The sequence below is a fragment of the Trachemys scripta genome, chromosome 5 (genome assembly GCF_013100865.1).
Source record: "Trachemys scripta elegans isolate TJP31775 chromosome 5, CAS_Tse_1.0, whole genome shotgun sequence".
NCBI classification, from domain to species: domain Eukaryota; kingdom Metazoa; phylum Chordata; order Testudines; family Emydidae; genus Trachemys; species Trachemys scripta.
This window is the reverse complement of record NC_048302.1, coordinates 126,846,383-126,866,432: the sequence shown is the minus strand read 5'-3', so window position 1 is coordinate 126,866,432 and position 20,050 is coordinate 126,846,383.

The window sequence follows — 20,050 nt, the reverse complement described above, 5'->3', positions numbered from 1 at the left end:
TATCAAGGTGGATGAGAAGATTTTTTTGCCTAGGCTGGATACAAACATAACCCGTTGTTCAGTACATGATATGTGCCCCCCCTCCTCTGATGATATGTCTGTTACTGCTCCTAGTCATGGAATTTGGTCCTTGAGGTCAAGCTATAGAGGTTTATGCTCTTATCTGTAGAGGTTCCCTAGTTCGACTCCCAGTAGTGATCAGAATGGTGGTGTAAATGTATTCATGGCTAGAGAGTTGGAAAATGGAATTTCCATTTGGGGGAAAGGTTTGACATTTATTTTCATACTGAATCAGAATGAAAAATTTAAATTTTGAAATTTACCACAGAATGGAAATTCCCACAAATTTTGATTTGGAGACATCAAACCGTTTCAGTTTGATAATGTTGAATTGCTCCATTTTCATGTCAAAGTGTTAGTGCAAACAAATTTGAAGAGGGTCAGTAGACACGTCTGCTGCTCTGGTACTATCCATAGCTGACATTGCAGTCACAAGCTAATAGCATACATATGTCACAGCAACTAGAATTCACTTCCATAAACTCAACTAGCCAAACTCAACCTCCCGAGCTATTGGAGAATCTCTAGGTGTGACAGAATACACCCCTGGGTTCACACCCTCTACACTATTGTAATCAGTTTTGTACGAGGCATGTCTTATAAGATATAATTTGAAAACTCATAACTTGCTGGTCAATATTGTCCTGATAAAATAAGTGAGGCAACATTCTATGTGACATTATAAGATTTCACTGTATGATGTTATTAACACATGTTCCAAACCCCACAGCCCTGACCAAACTGGGGTTGGCAAACAGGTCTCTCCTAAACAAAGGAATATATGCTCTGCTTGATTTGCACATAACCAGTAAACAGAGTCATCAAGCAGGAAGGAAAACAGAGAAAGTTCAATCAGGTGAGAAAACGCCATCAGGGAACATCCTTCCACATAGACACTTTATGTCCTAGTGCCCAGCTGGAAATGTTTTTCAAGAGGGGGGCTGAAACTATACAAAGGAGGGACAAATACCCAAAGCCCCCACATTCCTTCCCATCACATTCACTGCAACTGAAGTGACCAAGGAAGCATTTGTTGGACTCTGGTGTAAAGGTCCTGACCTACAGGGTTTTGTCAGTAAGACGCTGAAATCATGTGGTGAGAAACTTTGCTTGAATCTGATATTGTTTGTTAAGTAAGGTAATAATAAATGTCTTATCTTTATTTTTCTTATAACCATTTCTGACTTTTATGCCTCATTATTTGTACTCAAAATCTCTCTTTGTAGTTAACAAACCTGTTCTACTGTTTTTTTTCTAACCCAGTGTGTTTATATTGAAGTGTCTGAATAACTATTTGAGATAATAAGCTGGCATCTTATTCCATTTAAGGAATACATTGATTTAAAATATATTGTACTGTCTAGGAGAGGGCTGGGCAGTACAGGACATACATTTCTGGAGGGAAATTCAGGGCTGAGGGTGTGTTGGGGTCACCCTGCAGTATAACCCAGGCTGGTGAGAGCAAGAGTGTGACTAGGTGTGGCTGACAGGCTGCAGTTACACACAAACACTCAGGGCAGGTCTATACTTACCTCCAGGTCCGGCGGTAAGCAATCGATCTTCTGGAATCGATTTATCATGTCTTGTCTTGACGCGATAAATCGATCCTGGATCGATCTTGGAAGTGCTCACCGTCGACGCCGGTACTCCTGCTCCGTGAGAGGAGTATGCGGAGTCAACGGGGGAGCCTGCCTGCCACGTCTGGACCCACGGTAAGTTCGAACTAAGGTACTTCGACTTCAGCTACGTTATTCACGTAGCTGAAGTTGCGTATCTTAGTTCGAAGTGGGGGGTTAGTGTGGACCAGGCCTCAGAGTGTGACTTGCACACTGGAGATTGTTTGTGAGTGGCCCAGCTGGGAGCTACTGCAGCAAGGCATTGTGAGGCACCCAAGGTTGCAAGGCAGGGGTGACACTCATTAGTCTGGATTATACCCTGGCATGTCACACTAGGCACCTGCTAAAATGTGATACATTAAATCAAAATGAAGCCCACCTAACACCAGCCAGCCCCACACAGTATTAACTCATCTGCAAAATATCAAGCCTAGCCCTCAGAAATGCTTCCTCGCCCACCTGCCAAAACAACTCTCCAGCCACAAAGCAAAGCCAATTCCTTCCCGACACCTGCCCCAGGATACCTCCCATCAAACACTCCAAAGCCTAGGACTTTTGATGCTCTGGCAAACCTGCACGGGGAAGCAACTTCCAGACCCTGGAGCCCATATTTTCTAAAGTGACTAGTGATTTTAGGTGTCCCGTTTGAGATGCTTCAAAGGGGCTTGATTTTTGAAAGAGCAAATAAATGAAGGGTACTTTGTGAAAATCAGCCTCTTTTAAGATGTCTCAAATTTTGCATTCAAAATCACTAATTACTCTTGAAAACATAGGCTCCTACAGTGAGAATGTCCTGCCCCAAGCACCCTCTCTATCAAACTAGGGGGTTGTTAGCTTGGCTGCCTCACGCGATTACTGCTGTCACAGTATCACATGCTGGGCGAGCAAGACAATCCCTCGGATTGCCAGGACTCCAACCATTTAAGGCTTTTTTCATTTCAAGCCAACGCTTAAGAGCTCACCTGCAAATCCAGTGACAGTCCGTGTAAGTCACGAGGAACTTGTGCCAGTGTATGTACTGATAGCTACTGGAAGAGTCTCTCTGAGGAATTAAGAACCTCCAAATAACCGTGGCATTGAGATTTAAGTCAATTTTTCAGTTCTTATGGCAACTATAGAGTGGATGTTCTTTCCAGTTTCATGCTCTTCAGTTCCTAATAGTCTAGGAGGAGCTGAAGGTTAACTGAACTCGTACGTCAAAATCCAAGACCTCATGGGAAAATTACCTTTCCATAGATAGCACAGCCTTCAGCTTCTAGTCTAGCAGGGGGTCATGTGTGACTGTTCGTATGCACAGCCAAACATTTTCTGTTCACACAGGCATTCAAACATCCTTCATACTATACCCTGGGCAGGTTAATCTCTGAAATTTAGCAAGTGGAATTTGAAGGTGTAAATTAGAATATGCATAGTCTTACTTTTGGCTCTTGATTTGTAATCCACTTTATTGACACAGACATATTTCAGTGAGTGAAACTTCCTGGGAGCTGGTTTCCCACCGCACCCCCCATTTCCCATTATCAGTACCTTCCTTGCTATCAGTACCTAGCACAACTGCCAGCTTTTGTTTGCTTGCTTGCTACCCACATAATCCATATTTTTTCTTTCATGGGAAAAAACCCTGATAATCTTATATCATCAGCACACTTTTCATATCAGTGAGGCATGCAGAATTTTATATTTAATATGTTCAGATATATGCCAGCTCCCAGGAAGTTTCACTCACTGAAATATGTCTCAGAGTGGCAGCCGTGTTAGTCTGTATCAGCAAAAACAATGAGGAGTCCTTGTGGCACCTTAGAGACTAACAAATTTTGTCAATAAAGTGGGTTACAAATCCAGAGCCAAAGTAGAAATATGTATATTCTAATTTACACCTTCACATTCAAGAGGGTAAATTTCAGACATTTATTGTTAACTATACTGCTGTGTCCATACTATATTTTTTCTTGGATGAGTGTAGTTGCACAGTGTGCACCTGTGTTTTATCTGGATATGAACACAACTGTATAGTTAAAATAAATGCATGAGAAACAGGCACTTCTATATACATTTTCAATATGTTGTTTGTATACATATGCACACTCTACATACATATCACATTCTGTATTGTCTCCATACTGAACTTTGTACTAACTGTAAATTGGCTGCTAATTAAGACCTCTGCTACATAAAACACAGTGGAACTAAGGATGTGTTGCTGGCTTTTGGTAACTAGGGTACCTTTTAAACTGGAGAAAAGAAAATCTACTTTGCCCTTTTCTAACGTCCTTTCTCCCCACCCCCATCTGACCTTCCAAGTTTTCAAAAATAATAGTAGTAATCCAGCTTCTAGATGCTATATAATTAAAACCACAAGTAATGAGGTAGTATTGACACGGCTAGATTATAAATTCCTTGTTCCTCCTCAAATCCTGCCAATTAAAGTGGTTAGGTTAATGTGCTATCCCAGTTGATGCAATTGGATTTGGGAAAAAAATGGTTCAGTGAATGGATGGATAGACACACATCAGAACACAAGACACAGAGGACAGGGGAATGCAATGCCAGTGACTGGTGAAACACAGCTGGCAATGAAGGGAGTCAGGGCATGTGCACTCACCTTTCCTTCCCTAGGTCTCCTGGCTTGAAGTTATTTCAGTGCTGTTTCCTGGAGAGCGTGCAAGGTGGAACAGTAGCATCTCTTTCTCCATCAGTGAGTGTGCGTCCAGGGGGTGCCTCCCTTCTGTAGCACATGGGGGCACACAGTCCTGGACGGCTCTGATTCAGCAGATCCTACTTTTAAAAATGCACCTGCTCTGCCTACACATCCTGGGCTGGCTGCAGAAACGGAGAGAATGCGAGACTCGCCCACCCACCTGCTCCAAGTGGCAGCATTAACATCTAAGGCCACCCGGGGGCGCGTCTTCCCCAAAGCACCAAGCACGTCGGTCCCCTGCCGCTGGCTGGGCTGGGGCTTCTTGCCCTCCGCCGCTCAGTGGGGTCCGGTGCGGGAGGCCATTGCAATTGGCTTCTGTGCTTGCAATAAACAGGGACTGTTTCGTGGGCGGGAAGCCAGGGAATTCTCTCCCCGGTCCCATCCAGTCTGTACCCTGGTCCCCCTCAGTGTCCGCAGCAATAGCGCTCAGCCCCTGGCAGTTACTCACTGACCAGCCCCAGGGAATGCCCCTCCCCCATCCATTTCCTGACCCCTGTCAGTCACTGACCAGCCCCAGGGAATGCCCCTCCCCCATCCATTCCCTGACCCCTGTCAGTCACTGACCAGCCCCAGGGAATCCCCCTCCCCCATCCATTCCCTGGCCCCTGTCAGTCACTGACCAGCCCCAGGCAATCTCCCTCCCCCATCCATTCCCTGGCCCCTGTCAGTCACTGACCAGCCCCAGGGAATCCCCCTCCCCCATCCATTCCCTGGCCCCTGTCAGTCACTGACCACCCCAGGGAATCCCCCTCCCCCATCCATTCCCTGGCCCGTCAGTCACTGACCATCCCAGGGAATCCCCCGCTCCGTCCATTCCCTGCCCCAGGTCAGTCACTGACCAGCCCCAGGGAATCCCCCTCCCCCATCCATTCCCTGGCCCCTGTCAGTCACAGACCAGCCCCAGGGAATCCCCCCTGTCCCATCCATTCCCTGCCCCAGGCCAGTCAATGACCACCCCAGGCAATCCCCCTCCCCCATCCATTCTCTGGTCCCAGCAGCAGCTCCCTTCGTCCGTCCCACCCCCCATTTCCCCAGCACCTCTCCCCCAAGATTTAATCACAGTTATTTTTCATATAAGTAATGGACAGCTCACAGGTCGTGAATTTTTGTTTATTCCCATAACCTGTTCATGCCTTTTACTAAAAATACCCATGACTGAATCATAGCTTTACTCATGCGAAACGGAACCTTCCTGGAGGTGTGTGAGGAGCTTGCACCAACCCATGAGCACCAGAACACTCGATTCAAGGAAGCCATGCCTTTTGGGAAGTAGGTTAGTATTGCCCTGTGGCGCTAGCTGTCTCGGACAGCTATAGGTCCATGTCAAACCAATCTGGCGGTGGGAGGTCCACTGTAGTGGTTGTGGTTTGTGAGGCAGGTAACATTGTGGTTAACCCATGGGTAGTTGGTGTAAGTAACATTCCCAGAAAAATAACTAGTTTTGAGAGGCATGGGTTTCCAAACTGCTCAGGGCCATTGATGGAACGCATGTCCCAGTGGTTTGTCCCACCATGTGAATATGTGAACAGGAAAGGGTACTACAGCAGAACCTCAGCATTACGAACACCAGAGTTATGAACTGACCTGTCAAGACAAACACCTCATTTGGAACTGGAAGTATGCAATCAGGCAGCAGTAGAGACCAAAAACAAAAAAAAAAACCCAAAAACCCAGTACAGAACTGTGTTAAATATAAACGGCTAAAAAAATACAGGAAAAGTTTTAAAAAAGATTTGACAAAGTAAGGAAACTGTTTCTGTGCTTGTTTAATTTAAGTTAAGAGTGTTAGAAGCAGCATTTTTCTTCTGCATAGTAAAGTTTCAAAGCTGTATTAAGGCAATGTTCAGTTGTAAACATCTGAAAGAACAACCATAACGTTTCATTCAGAGTTATGAACATTTCAGAGTTACGAACAACGTCCATTCCTGAGGTGTTCATAACTCATAACTCTGAGGTTCCATCGTTCCATTGTTCTACAAGGCCTTGTGGATCACAGAGGCAGATTTATGAACACTGAAGTGGGGTGCACTGGTAAGCTTCACAACACAAGTGTGCTGAGGAGATCGGGATTGTAAATTAAAGTGGAAACGGGGACTTTATTCCCCACACACAAAATTGTCCTGGATAGTGTATCTGCACCAACTGTTATTTTGGGGGACCTTGCATATCCACTCATGACTTGGCTTATGAAACCATACCCTGTTGTCTATGACCCTGGGAAAAGGGATTTCATGTTCAAACTAAGTAGCTGCATAATGGTCATGGAATTAGCCTTTGGTAGGCTGAAAGCTCGTTGGAGATGTTTACAGACAAGTTTCGATGCTAATGTGAAAAGCTCAGTTATAATAATAGTGCCATGCTGCATGCTCCACAGCATTTGTGAGCAGAGTGTTTCTGTCCTGAGTGAGCTCAGGACAGATCTGGTTTGAGAACTGTTTACCAGGCAGCCAGATCCAAAATACATGTATACAGGTCTTGGGTCTCAGTAGGCAAAGGAAATTAGGACACCATATGTGCACGCATCATGGCACAGCAGGAAGAGAGAAGATGATAGCAGCCTTTTGCTTATGCCAAGGGATGCCCTATCATCCTTTTCTTGTGCCTGCTGTACATGTAAATGAGGGGAAATATTTAGGAACCTACGTAGCGTTATGATTGTTTTGTTCCATTTTGAGTTGCTGTTAATGATGTTTACTATCCATCCCCACATGTCAGAGTGCACACATTAAGTAAGGTAATTATTGCTGGACAACCACTTTGTGTTATCAGGCTGGTGTTGGTTAGCTGCTGTTGATGCTAGCAGCTGTATTGTTTATACGCTCATTGCTCTCTCTCTCTCTCTCTCTCTCTCTCTCTCTCTCTCTCTCTCTTGTTTTGTCTAGATGGTCAATAAATTCATTAACAAAGAAAGGCATTGGTTCCACCCTTTACTGTTGATATGTGGGCCCAACCAACAAGGAAGGTCATACTCATGAGAAGGGAACCAGACAAATTGTAAACTTTAACACCAGCAACACCATCACAGGACCTAACCAGATCAGCTACAACATCACTGGCTCATTCATCTGCATGTCCACCAATGTTATATATGCCATCATGTGCCAGCAATGCCCCTCTGCTATGTACATTGGCCAAACTGGACAGTCACTATGCAAGAGGATAAATGGACACAAGCCAGATATCAGGAATGGCAATATACAAAAACCTGTAGGAGAACACTTCAACCTCCCTGGCCACACAATAGCAGATGTAAAGGTAGCCATCTTACAGCAAAAAAACTTCAGGACCAGACTCCAAAGAGAAACTGCTGAGCTCCAGTTCATTTGCAAATTTGACACCATCAGATCAGGATTAAAGAAAGACTGTGAATGGCTATCCAATTACAGAAGCAGTTTCTCCTGCCTTGGTGTTCACACCTCAACTGCTAGCAGAGCACCTCACCTTTCCTGATTGAACTAACCTCGTTATCTCCACACTGATTTATACCTGCCTCTGGAGATTTCCATTACTTGCATCTGAAGAAGTGAGGTTCTTACCCACAAAAGCTTATGCTCCCAATACTTCTGTTAGTCTTAAAGGTGCCACAGGACCCACTGTTGCTTTTTACTAAGAGATAGCAGATGGTTCTTTATTGTAAGAGGAAAACACCTTTAAATAACAGTAAACCGTAGTAAATAGGGGCAATGTATAAACCAGTAACAAAACTGCAAAAGTAAAATTATTAGAAAAATATTGTCACTGCAATTTTGTGCAAAACAGAACAATGCATTTTGTAAAAATAACTTGAGCACAATGAACACCACCCACCATTTATTGCCTTTGGCCTCCTTCCCCTTCTCCTCCTCCTCCTCAGAAGGGGTGAATACTGGGTGAAAATGTCTCTTGGGGAAATGCGGATACATCTCCTCCAAGGAGTTTTGGGGTCTGGTACAAGCTGCTGTTCCTGGATTCCAGAAGACCCAGCATTGTCCTCCTTTCCAGTCAGAGGGGTTTCTGTAGGAGGACGTATTGCTCCATAGTGGCAGCCAGTGGCATGAGAAGGCACCTGATAGGTTGTAGCTGAGGCTTTGGCAGCAGGTGGACGCTGCACTCAGCCACCAACCCTATTAACCACTCCATTAAGGGAATGCTCCCATTCCTTATTATGCCTTTCCTCTTCCAAAAATCAGCCAGCCAGCCTTCTCCTGAGCAAGGGAATGGTCCTGTCTTGCCCAGAAGAAATCTAGGTGCTTCTGGTTCCTCCTCTCTATCCCAGCAGGTGGGTCCTCTATAGCCCTGCTCCTATTCCTGCCCATGCCCTCCTCTCTGGGGTTCTGCTTTGGCCCTCCTTTTGGAATGGGCTTGCTGTTGGGAGCCACAGATCCTGCCAATTCAAAGAGAAAAAACATTATATTTTAGTCCTTGGGAAATAGCTGAGAAATCCTCCCACATAACATGATTTTGCTGTAGAAGGCCATAATGTTGATTCTGTTGAGCATTCCAGGTATATAACTTGTCTCCACATCCTTCATTCTCAACCAACTTTTACATTCCCATGAGGAAGCAGCAGATACCAATAATGGCGAGAAAAAATTATTACTGTTTTTAATTATTAAAAATCTTACTACTATATCAAGGGATTTTATGAATTTTCAATGTTAGTAACTTCTGAAGGGTTTGTAGTGAAGTAGGGAAATTTGTTCTAGGGGCCACGTTTGCCACTTTCTATTTTGTTCCTTTAAAGACTGGCCAACATCTTGAGAACATTATAGTTTTCAAAGTACCAAAATGTAAAAAGCAGGTGGCTTTCCAGTACTGTGCAGGGGATCCAGAGAGATGTGAATCTCAAGAACTAGCTGGAGTTTCTACTGCACAACACATTTGCTGAAATATGCTTGGAGGACTGGGATCACACAAACATGGAAATAGCCTATATTTCCAGCTATGATGGGGAAAGGAGGCCCAAACTGTGACTCCAGCACACACAACACCCTGGCTGACCCAGAATGCCCTGTGCCCCCTGTGCCTGCCAAACTTCAGGGGAATCGAGAGGGATGGAGAAAGACACTGCATTAGCTTTCCTTGAAAAATCCCATGCAGCAACCCATGCTTTTGACTCAAGCAACTGAACAGGGGCACTGTAACAATTTTCAGTGTTTACAAAACTGGCCACTGAACCACCCCATGCACCAGGCTTAGCCAGCGTGGGTCTCAACTGGGACAGAGCAAAGAGTGGAGATAGTCTTTCTTCGGAAAAGTTGCAGGGACAAAGCTCAGCACCTGAAACTTTTGGTTTAGGCAACTTCAAAGAGACCCTGGACTGCTGTTCTAAGACATTTCACCCCCTGCTCTGGCCAGGGTTTGCGGCATGGGTCTCTACAGAGACGGTGCAGAGCAGAGTGAAAATACTGCAAATACTGTTGCTTTTACAAGGACATCGTGAACTTCTTCAGGCTCAATACAGGGGTGTTGGACAGCACCTGATCCAGTTCCTTATAGAAGGGTGACGTACAATATCCACCACCAGACCGATTGCTGGAGTTCCTGGCCCTCCTGTGTAGGAACTTCAGATGCTTCCTTCATTCTCTGCACTGCTTTGCTACCTGGTGGTTGCCCGCCCACACCAGCCTCTCTGAAATATCACTGGAAATATGAATGTTCCTACTGCTCGAATAATGTAGTATGGTGGTGATGACTCTGGGAGATGGAAGTAGGAAAGTGTCAGCTTTTCCTCTTACTTCCATCTCCCAGAGTCATCACAGTGGTGTTTGTGATGGGTTGGACCTCTTGGGAAGCCACCTGATGTGCTGAGATACCACTGAGTCTACCCGTTCTGCCAGCCTGGGCCCTCTTTAACCTGTCTTGCTGAGCCAGGCTCTTAAAACCTCCTCTAACACACCCACAGGCAGGCCACATCCAGCTGCAGATCAGCTCTGGGAAGGCTCAGCTTCAGGGACTTGCTCCAGCACTCCGATGTCCACCTCCCTCGGAGTGCAGACCCAAAGATATATTATGAAATTTGCCCCCTCCCTAAATGTGGAGAGAGGTGTGCACGCTTCTTGCCTCCTCCCCCAGTTAGAAATTACAGAAACTGGGTTTAATAATAAACAAAATAAATTTGATTAACTATAAAAGGCAGATTTTAAGTGGTAAAAGGGGTAAAAAACAGAACAAAGCAGATTACTAAGCAAATGAAATCAAACATGCAAACTAAGCTAGTTTCACTAAAGAAATTGGTTATAAATATCTCCCCCTAGATATTGTTGCAGGCAGTTTGCAAAGTTTCTGTGGTTCAGAGTTCTAGTTATATTCCTTTTCAGACTGGACCCATGTCTCAGTCTGGACTCCCCCCTTGCCTTCCCTTTTGCAGTCTTTCTTCTTGGGCAGACAGGCCATGGAGAGCAGGAGTGCTGTTTGCCTTCCTCCCCACCCTTAAATAAGATTTACATAAGGCAGGAATCCTTTGGTTCCCAAACTTGACCCCTCTTCCCTTTCAGTGGGAAGTTACAAGAAGTCCCAGATAATGTTTTAGTATCAGGTGAAAAGACCACCTGACTCTGTAGTATCACAGCATCCATGAGTCAGTGTCAGTATAGAGGGTTCACATAGGGTGACCAGACGTCCCGATTTTATCGGGACTGTCCTGATATTTGTCCCGCGTCCTGACCTACCTTCGGTAGGGACGCGAATTGTCCTGATATTTTGCCTCCGCTCATAGGCGGAGCGGAGCCCGGAGGGGGCTCGCACCCTGCCCCGCCCCAACTCCTCCTCCTCCTTCCCCCATTGGATCCCTCCCCAAATCCCCGCCTCAAGCCCCGCCCCCTCACTGCCCCCATTGGATCCCTCCCCAAATCCCTGCCCTGGCCCCGCCTCTTCCCCAAGCATGCCACAGTCCTCCTCCTCCCCCCTCCCTCCCAGGCTTGCTCTGATCAGCTGTATGGTGGCACAAGCGCTGGAGGGAGGGGGGAGGTGGAGACGGAGCGGAGGCAAGCTGGTGCGGGGGAGGCAGGCCTGGATCTCCGGCGGCCGTGTGTTTTTTTTTTTCCCTCCGCCGCCAGCTTTTTTTTTTTTTTTTTGCTCCCCACCCTGCTCCACGCATCCCGATATTTCACCTGTGTGATCTGGTCACCCTAGGTTCACAGGAAGACCAAGCTTTTCAGTCTATTGTCCTTGCTGATGGGCCATCCACCCTGTCTGGCTTTTCCATTGTTGTACCTGACATGCTAGGGTGTCACCCAAAGAAGCATAGTTGAAATACAGCTACACAGTCAATATTCCTAACTTCAGAAACAGAAATGATACAGGCATACAGACTGGATAATCACATTCAATAAATCATAACCTTTCCAATGATATCTCACATGAGCCATCTTGCATAAAGTATATCTCAGTTATGTCATATTCATATCATAAGCATATTTTCATAAAGAATGTGAAATGACACAGCACAGTGTTCTTTGCCCAGATGTTGATAAGCACCCAGGTATGGTCAGTGGGCCAAGCGGCTGCTCTCAGAAATTCTTCCATGGCAAGCTGGTATTGCTGTGGGGAAAAAAGTGTGTCAGGAAGCTGTTCGGAGGTGGTCAGTGCAGCATGCTACTCCGGGTGCGTACAGAGGACAGGGACCTTTATAGATCAGGTTAGGGGTCAGGAAGAAAAGAGTTCAGCACATTGCTGGAATGCAAGTGGAGAACTACTGAGAATCGAGTCCGGATCCAAGCTCCTTAATACTGTCCACACGGCAAACTGACATGGTTACGGAGGCATGCTGTAGACTTAGGTGTTTATTTACCCCCCATCTCTCAGGCATTTAGGGCTGCTCATCCTCTACTCAACTTGAGAAACATACTTCAGGGGTTTTATTGTGGACAATAGGGGATGGACAATGCACTAAACTACACAATGACAGTCACTACTGTAACCATACCCTTAGGCTCTCTCTGCACTATGAGCCAGGGGCATGACTCCCAACTCGCATAAACACCAAGCTAGCATGAGTATAAGTAGCAGAGAGTGGTGTCAGTGGAGGCTCAGCTTAGCCAGGCCAGCTACATACTGTGATGTGCAGAACCCCTCAGTGCCAACTGTCAAAGGGTTCACTGTCATGCAACAGTAACTCCGAACAGGCCTGACAAACTCACTACATCTAGCACACCACTTGCATGGTATTCATTCATAAATGATCTCCTGTGAGGTCTCTAATGAATAGGGTGACCAGATGTCCCGATTTTATAGGGACAGTCCCGATTTTTGGGTCTTTTTCTTATATAGGCTCCTATTACCCCCCACCCCCTGTTTTGATTTTTCACATTTGCTGTCTGGTCACCCTACTAATGAAAGCTTGTGTCATCTTGATCCTCAGAACTATAGGGATGGATGACATTTAAGGAGTTGTGTATAGGTACTGAAAATATGTTTTTAAAGTTTGGCACCAAAGGAAAAAAAACAGGTTTCTTCCAGACTGGCGGTAAGAGGTCTAGCTCTGTTGAAATGTAAATGAAGCATTGTAAGCCAACACAGTGGAAGCCCCATTTACATAGCCCCAGAATCAACAGGAAAGGAGCACACCTGAGAACGAACCACAGAAGGTTGCCCTTTCTCTGGGGGAAAACAATGAACTTTGGGAAATAAAAGGGGAAGGCAAAAGGACACCCCTTTATCCTGCACCTGAGGGTGAAATTGAGCAATGCGATTAAACTCATGAAAAAGGGATCCCAACCTGCCTTGGTTGGAAGCACTGGAAAGCACATTGGGGTGAAATAAACTTCTTCAGATAGGAGGTTAGCCTGTTAAGTTTAGTCTCTAGAAAGCATGTTATGAATTTTTTTATATATAACCTTTCTGTTTCCATTATCCTTACTCGCTAGCTCTTAAATCATAACCTTTGATAATAAACGTATGATTGTTTTTACTATAAATGTAACTCAGTGCTGTGGTATTAGACAAAGAGCTGATCCTGGGTTGAACCACTCAAGCTGGTGTGTATGCCGTCCCTGTGGGGGGAGGGGGACAGAAGACCTGGTGCTTCTGTGAGTGTTCAGAGGAGAAGGGGCTGGACACTAAAGCAGAATGCTTCAAAGGGGGTTGGGGGCAGGGGGACACCTATTATTAAACCTACAAGGTAAAATAAGAGCTAGTATAGCCCAGAGGAGATTGTTTGGGTGGGTAGCAGACTGGAGGTGTCAGGGAGCCGATATTCAGTTTAGCACCAGCAAGTCTCTCTCTTGAAGAAGGCAGGAGGGTAACAAGGTGACTCACAGTCCTGGGCACCTTGAGAAAGTGTCAATATACCCACCAGTTTCAGGCAGGTTTGTACTTGGGGCGATTAGCCAGTGCTGCTGCTTGCCGCCACCTGTGCTACTGAGGCCACACTGCTATTTATACTTGCGCTAGCTTGATGACAGCTAGTCCGAGTATATGTCTGGGAGCTGGGAATCACACCCCTAGCTCTTAGTGCAGACGTACAGTTAGAGGCAAGACAGGACTGAGGCACAACAGCAGACCCCTGTGGCACAGTTTACATTGTGGCTGCCTGTCCTGTGACTGACCTGTAGAAATTCAGCACCATTCTCAAGCACTACATTGCTATTTCCATTAAAAAGCTGAACGCACGCAATCTGTCACTGGGCTCTCAAAACAGATTTCCCAGAAGGTTCCTGCTAGGGAGATCCCTTTGGCCATTAGATGAAGCCCTCATCTGAAATCTCAATGGCCTTTTTGATCCTGCCTGTCTCTACAAGCCCATGGTTTGAAATATTTAATGTTCCCTTTCACTGCTTGCATAACACTGAGAGGTAAAACATCTCATAATCTTAGCAGATTGCACTCGATCTGACTCATGCATTTCTCACCCCGAGAGAATCAGCTGCTATAATAATTTGTTTGCTGGACTGCATGGCAACCTTTACACTCAATCTCAGGAAGTAGCAGCTTTGCATACTGCCAGAAAATGAAGGAAGCCAGACTTACTATACCATCTTTGCTATTGCTTAACTGCTTGTTGGACCCAGTGCCTCTCTCAGTCTTCAAACCTGCATTTGACACCAGCAATCAAAATGTGTGACAAATGACCAAGATCTAAAATACCTGTAATTGGTTGCTTATTGCCCCAAAAGTGACAGGTTATAATGTGTTGAACTATAAATCTGTTTTTAAGGATGCTTTCTCGTTGTGTGAATGAAATAACCATATGGTTTTTTTGAAAAAAGAAAACTGGAAAAACAAGTTCTATCACAGCCAACGATATGGTCCTCTCGCATGGCTCATCTGCAGACCTTAACACTCCCAGCATAGACCTCTACCACTTGAGCTACAAGAGTAATTGTTATTGTTAGTGTGGACCAGCTACTAGAAGGACCTTGCATCTGAAGAAGTTAGGTTCTTACCCACGAAAGCTTATGCTCCCAATACTTCTGTTAGTCTTAAAGGTGCCACAGGACCCTCTGTTGCTTTTTAGAAGGACAGTAAAACACCGACTTTTCCAGTAAGTTACAAACTATTTTCTAGACAACTGTAGAATATTGGAGATTATTTGGCAGATCCAGAATTAGTACTCAGAAGTTCCTGGCTCCCAGTTCTGTGCTCTGGCCAGTAGACCAGACCTCCCTCTCCTTTAGTTAACCTCATCAGGCCAAATCTTGACCTCCATACTCATGCAGGTAGTCCCATTGTATTAAATGGGACTAAATGTGTGACTAAGGCAAGCAAACTTTAGCCCATTGTACTGAAATGCATTTAAGGAATTAACTTTTTAAAACGGCATAAAACAAGCTCTTAACCCCAATACATGGAGCCATCAATAAAACAGAAACTCAAATCAAGGTATAGAAGCAACAAATACTCGATATTTAAATAATAGCTAGTTTGCCTCATATAACTAGCAGAGTCTTTCTATATTTTTTATCTTTTTTCCTCCCCAAGTCTCATTTCCAAGACTCATATAATACAGGGACAGTTAAAAACCAGGCAATTAAACTCTATTAGTACCAATACATTATCATTCAGATTACTACTGCTAATACTATAGGCTCCTATCCAACAAAGCACTCAGGCTTAATTTTAACCATGTGAGTAGTCCCATTGACATCTATGATTAAGTGCTTTGCTGGATCAGGGCCATAGCACCCCTCGGACTTTATTCTGTCTGGTAACATGCTCAATTACCTGTCCATGGTACTGAAATCTTAATGGCAACATGCAGCCCCGTGTAGAGAATTTTCAGTCTGGTTTCAGGTCGGTATGATTGTTGTGTTACAGCTGTGCTTTGCTCTGGTCTAGCATAATCTAGACAGACTCTCACACTGACGTGCACAATGCTTAGAGTAATAATAGTGCTTCATCGTTCTGCATCACCATTCACCACAGGGATCTGGCTGAGGTATACAGGATAATGAATAGCACAGAGATGGTAAATTGGATGCTCCCATTGACTCAGTCTCATCATGTAAGAAGAATGAAGTTGAAAAGCAACAAATTTAAAAGAAAAAGAAATACTCCCCTCCCTCCACCACAATGTCTAATTTGCCAGTGAATGTCATTCTCTAGGTAATACTTTCTCTGGAACTGCTTGGTCACTAATGGACACTTTACTGGGGATTAACCTTCGTATAGGAGCCTTTTCCAATGTGCTCTTCTACTAAACTGATCCATTAAATCCAGGAGAGACAAGTAGCTGCAGACCTCAGGTGGTCATTTTGCAGCAGAGCCCACCCATCCCCTGGCCAGCGGGTGTTTTGTGTTCCCATTAAGTTTCTCCCAGCTTTTCTCTTTTATTCCTGAGGTGGTGAATTGCCTCTGATGTCACTATCCCATCTCTTAACACTAAGCTATTCATAGGGTAGCAGCAGCAGAAGAATAAGAGGGAAGAAATGAGAGACCGCAGTTCCACTCATACCTGTCCTGAGATAGAGGCCTATTAAAATCTGAGGAGAGCTGGGTAGTAAACAGAGATTCTGACTGGAATCCACAAAAGATACACTCACTGATTACATTATTTTTTTCTCTGTTACAAAAGGAAAGAAACATATTTTGTTCTAAGATGCTGCATCCTGTCAGCTCATGTCTATTTGCAACATCAGAGCAGACAGGGGGCTGCAGACAGGGGAGTTTGAGAGGGAGAGCAAAAGATCCCACTGCCGAACAGGCTACCAGGTGAGAGGTGAGAGTACTAGCTGTTGGTGTGAGTGAGTTTGCTCGACTGTTTGAATTTTAATTGTGATTCTGATTTCAGGTGACTTCAGTTTCAGTTACAGCTGCTGTGGCAGTTGGGACTGAGTGCCTGGCCTTGTTCCCTTGATTGCCTTTGATTGACCTTCCCAGTGTGACTTACGAGTGGGTGGGACTGACCTAGGCAAGCAGGCTTTAAAAGCCAGAGGCAGAGCGACCAGGGGAGCAGAGCGGACAGGGGGCTGCAGACGGGAGTTTGAGAGGGAGTTTGACAGAGGGAGGCTTACGATGGTTAGGAAGACCCGCAACACCTGTGCCAGCACTGCTTCTGTCTCCTCCACCTGCGCCTGTAGCCAGATAGAGCGCCTGAGCATGGATGCTTCTACCAGATCCTGGTGTGGTTTTGCAGGGACTGTAACTTGCAATTTCCATTTACTGATATCCAGGCTGGGGGGACCATCCAATGTGAAAGGTGCCCGCTGGTGGAATCTCTCAGGCAGCAGGTGGGAGAGCTACAGGAGGAGGTGGCTAGGTTGAGGAGCATCCGAATCCACAAGCAATTCCTGGACAGTGTCCATGTGGAGACAGCTGAGGTAACTGTCCCAGTACACAGGACTGCTGACACACTACTGGTGGAGGAGGAGATGGCTCTGGGTGGACACTGGCAGCTGGTTACTTCTGGCAGCGGGTAGTGCTCCACCCCTGCTCTGAACCCTCCTGCCGTGGTAATAGGTAACTGTTATGCTCTTCTTGATACAGGAGAGAAGGAATCACCCCCTACAGTAAAGGAGGAGAAGCCTCGTACCCCTAAGGCTGGGAGGTCTGCTGCCACCACTGCGAATAGGAAACGTAGGGTAGTGGTGGTCGGAGACTCTCTGCTTAGGGGGACGGAGGCGCCCATCTGTTGCCCTGACATTTCATCTTGGAAGGTATGCTGCCTGCTGGGGGCCCGTATCCGAAATGTTACGGAGGCATTGTTGAGGATTATCCAGCCCTCTGACTACTATCCCATGCTACTCATCCATGTGGGCACAAATGATACTGCGAGGTGTGACACTGAGCGGATCAAGAGTGACTACAGGGCTCTGGGAGTACGGATGAAGGAGTTTGGAGCGCAGGTGGTATTCTCTTTGATTCTTCCTGTCAAAGGTAGAGGCCCAGGCAGAGACAGATGCATCGTGGAGGTGAATGCCTGGCTGCGAAGATGGTGTCACCAGGAGGGCTTTGGCTTCCTCGACCACGGGATGCTATTTGAGGAAGGACTGCTAGGCAGAGATGGCAGTCACCTTTCGAGGAGGAGAAAGACCCTATTTGGACCCAGACTGGCTAATCTAGTGAGGAGGGCTTTAAACTAGGTTCGACGGGGACAGGTGAGCAAAGCCCACAGGTAAGTGGGGAACATGGAGACCTGGGAGATGGGCTGGAAGCAAGAGGGAGCGTAGGCTATAATGACAGAGAGAAAAGAGGGTCAGGGCAAAACTGGGAGGCAAGATCAAACCAGTATCTTAGATGCCTATATACAAATGCGAGAAGTGTGGTTAATAAGCAGGAAGAACTGGAGGTAAATACAACTATGACATTATTGGCATCACTGAAACTTGGTGGGATAATACACATGATTGGAATGTTGGTGTGGATGGGTACAGCTTGCTCAGGAAGGATAGACAGGGGAAAAAGGGAGGAGGTGTTGCTTTATATATTAAAAATGTACACACTTGGACTGAGGTGGAGATGGACATAGGAGACGGAAGTGTTGAGAGTCTCTGGGTAGTCTAAAAGGGGTAAAAAACAAGGGTGGTGTCATGCTAGGAGTCTACTACAGGCCACCTAACCAGGTGGAAGAGGTGGATGAGGCTTTTTTTAAACAACTAACAAAATCATCCAAAGCCCAAGATTTGGTGGTGATGGGGGACTTCAACTATGTTGGGAAAATAACACAGCGGGGCACAGGCTATCTAATAAATTCTTGGACTGCATTGCAGACAACTTTTTATTTCAGAAGATTGAAAAAGCTACTGGGAGGAAGTTGTTCTAGACTTGATTTTAACAAATAGGGAGGAACTCGTTGAGAATTTGAAAGTAGAAGGCAGCTTGGGTGAAAGTGATCATGAAATCACAGAGTTTGCAATTCTAAGGAAGGGTAGAAGGGAGAACAGCAAAATAGAGACAATGGATTTCAGGAAGGCGGATTTTGGTAAGCTCAGAGAGCTGATAGGTAAGGTCCCATGGGAATCAAGACTGAGGGGAAAAACAACTGAGGAGAGTTGGCAGTTTTTCAAAGGGACACTATTAAGGGCCCAAAAGCAAGCTATTCTGCTGGTTAGGAAAGAGAAAATGTGGCAAAATACCACCTTGGCTTAACCACGACATCTTGCATGATCTAAAAAATAAAAAGGAGTCATATAAAAAATGGAAACTAGGACAGATTACAACACAGGAATGCAGGGGAAAAATTAGAAAGGCAAAGGCACAAAATGAGCTCAAACTAGCTACAGGAATAAAGGGAAACAAGAAGACTTTTTATCAATACATTAGAAGCAAGAGGAAGACCAAAGACCGGGTAGGCCCACTGCTCAGTGAAGAGGGAGAAACATTAACAGGAAACTTGGAAATGGCAGAGATGCTTAATGACTTCTTTGGGCACGTCTTCACTACCCGCCGAATCGGCGGGTAGCAATCAATCTATTGGGGATCAACTTATCGAATCTAGTGAAGACGCAATAAAATCGAGCCCGGATGGCTCTTCCGTAGACTCCGGAAATCCACCGCGGCAAGAGGCGGAAGCAGAGTCAACAGCGGCGCAGCAGCGGTCGACTCGCCGCCGTCCTCACAGCCAGGTAAATCGACCTAAAATATGCCACTTCAGCTACGCTATTCACGTAGCTGAAGTGGCGTATCTTAGGTCGACCCCCTCCTGTAGTGTAGACCTAGCCTTTGTTTCGGTCTTCACTGAGAAGTCTGAAGGAATGCCCAACATAGTGAATGCTAATGAGAAGGGGGTAGGTTTAGCAGATAATATAAAAAAAGAACAAGTTAAAAATCACTTAGAAAAGTTAGATCCCTGCAAGTCACCAGAGCCTGATGAAATGCATCCTAGAATACTCAAGGAGCTAATAGAAGAGGTATCTGAGCCCCTAGCTATTATCTTTGGAAAATCATGGGAGATGGGAGAGATTCCAGAAGACTGGAAAAGGGCAAATACAGTGCCCATCTATAAAAAGGGAAATAAAAACAACCCTGGAAACTACAGAGGAGTTAGTCTAACTTCTGTGCCACTGAAGATAATGGAGCAAGTAATTAAGGAAATCATCTGCAAACACTTGGAAGATGGTAAGGTGATAGGGAATAGCCAGCATGGATTTGTAACGAACCAATCATGTCAGACCAATCTGATAGCTTTCTCTGATAGGATAACGAGCCATGTGGATAAGGGAGAAGCTGTGGATGTGGTATACCTAGACTTTAGTAAGGCATTTGATACGGTCTCGCATGATATTCTTATCGATAAACTAGGCAAATACAATTTAGATGG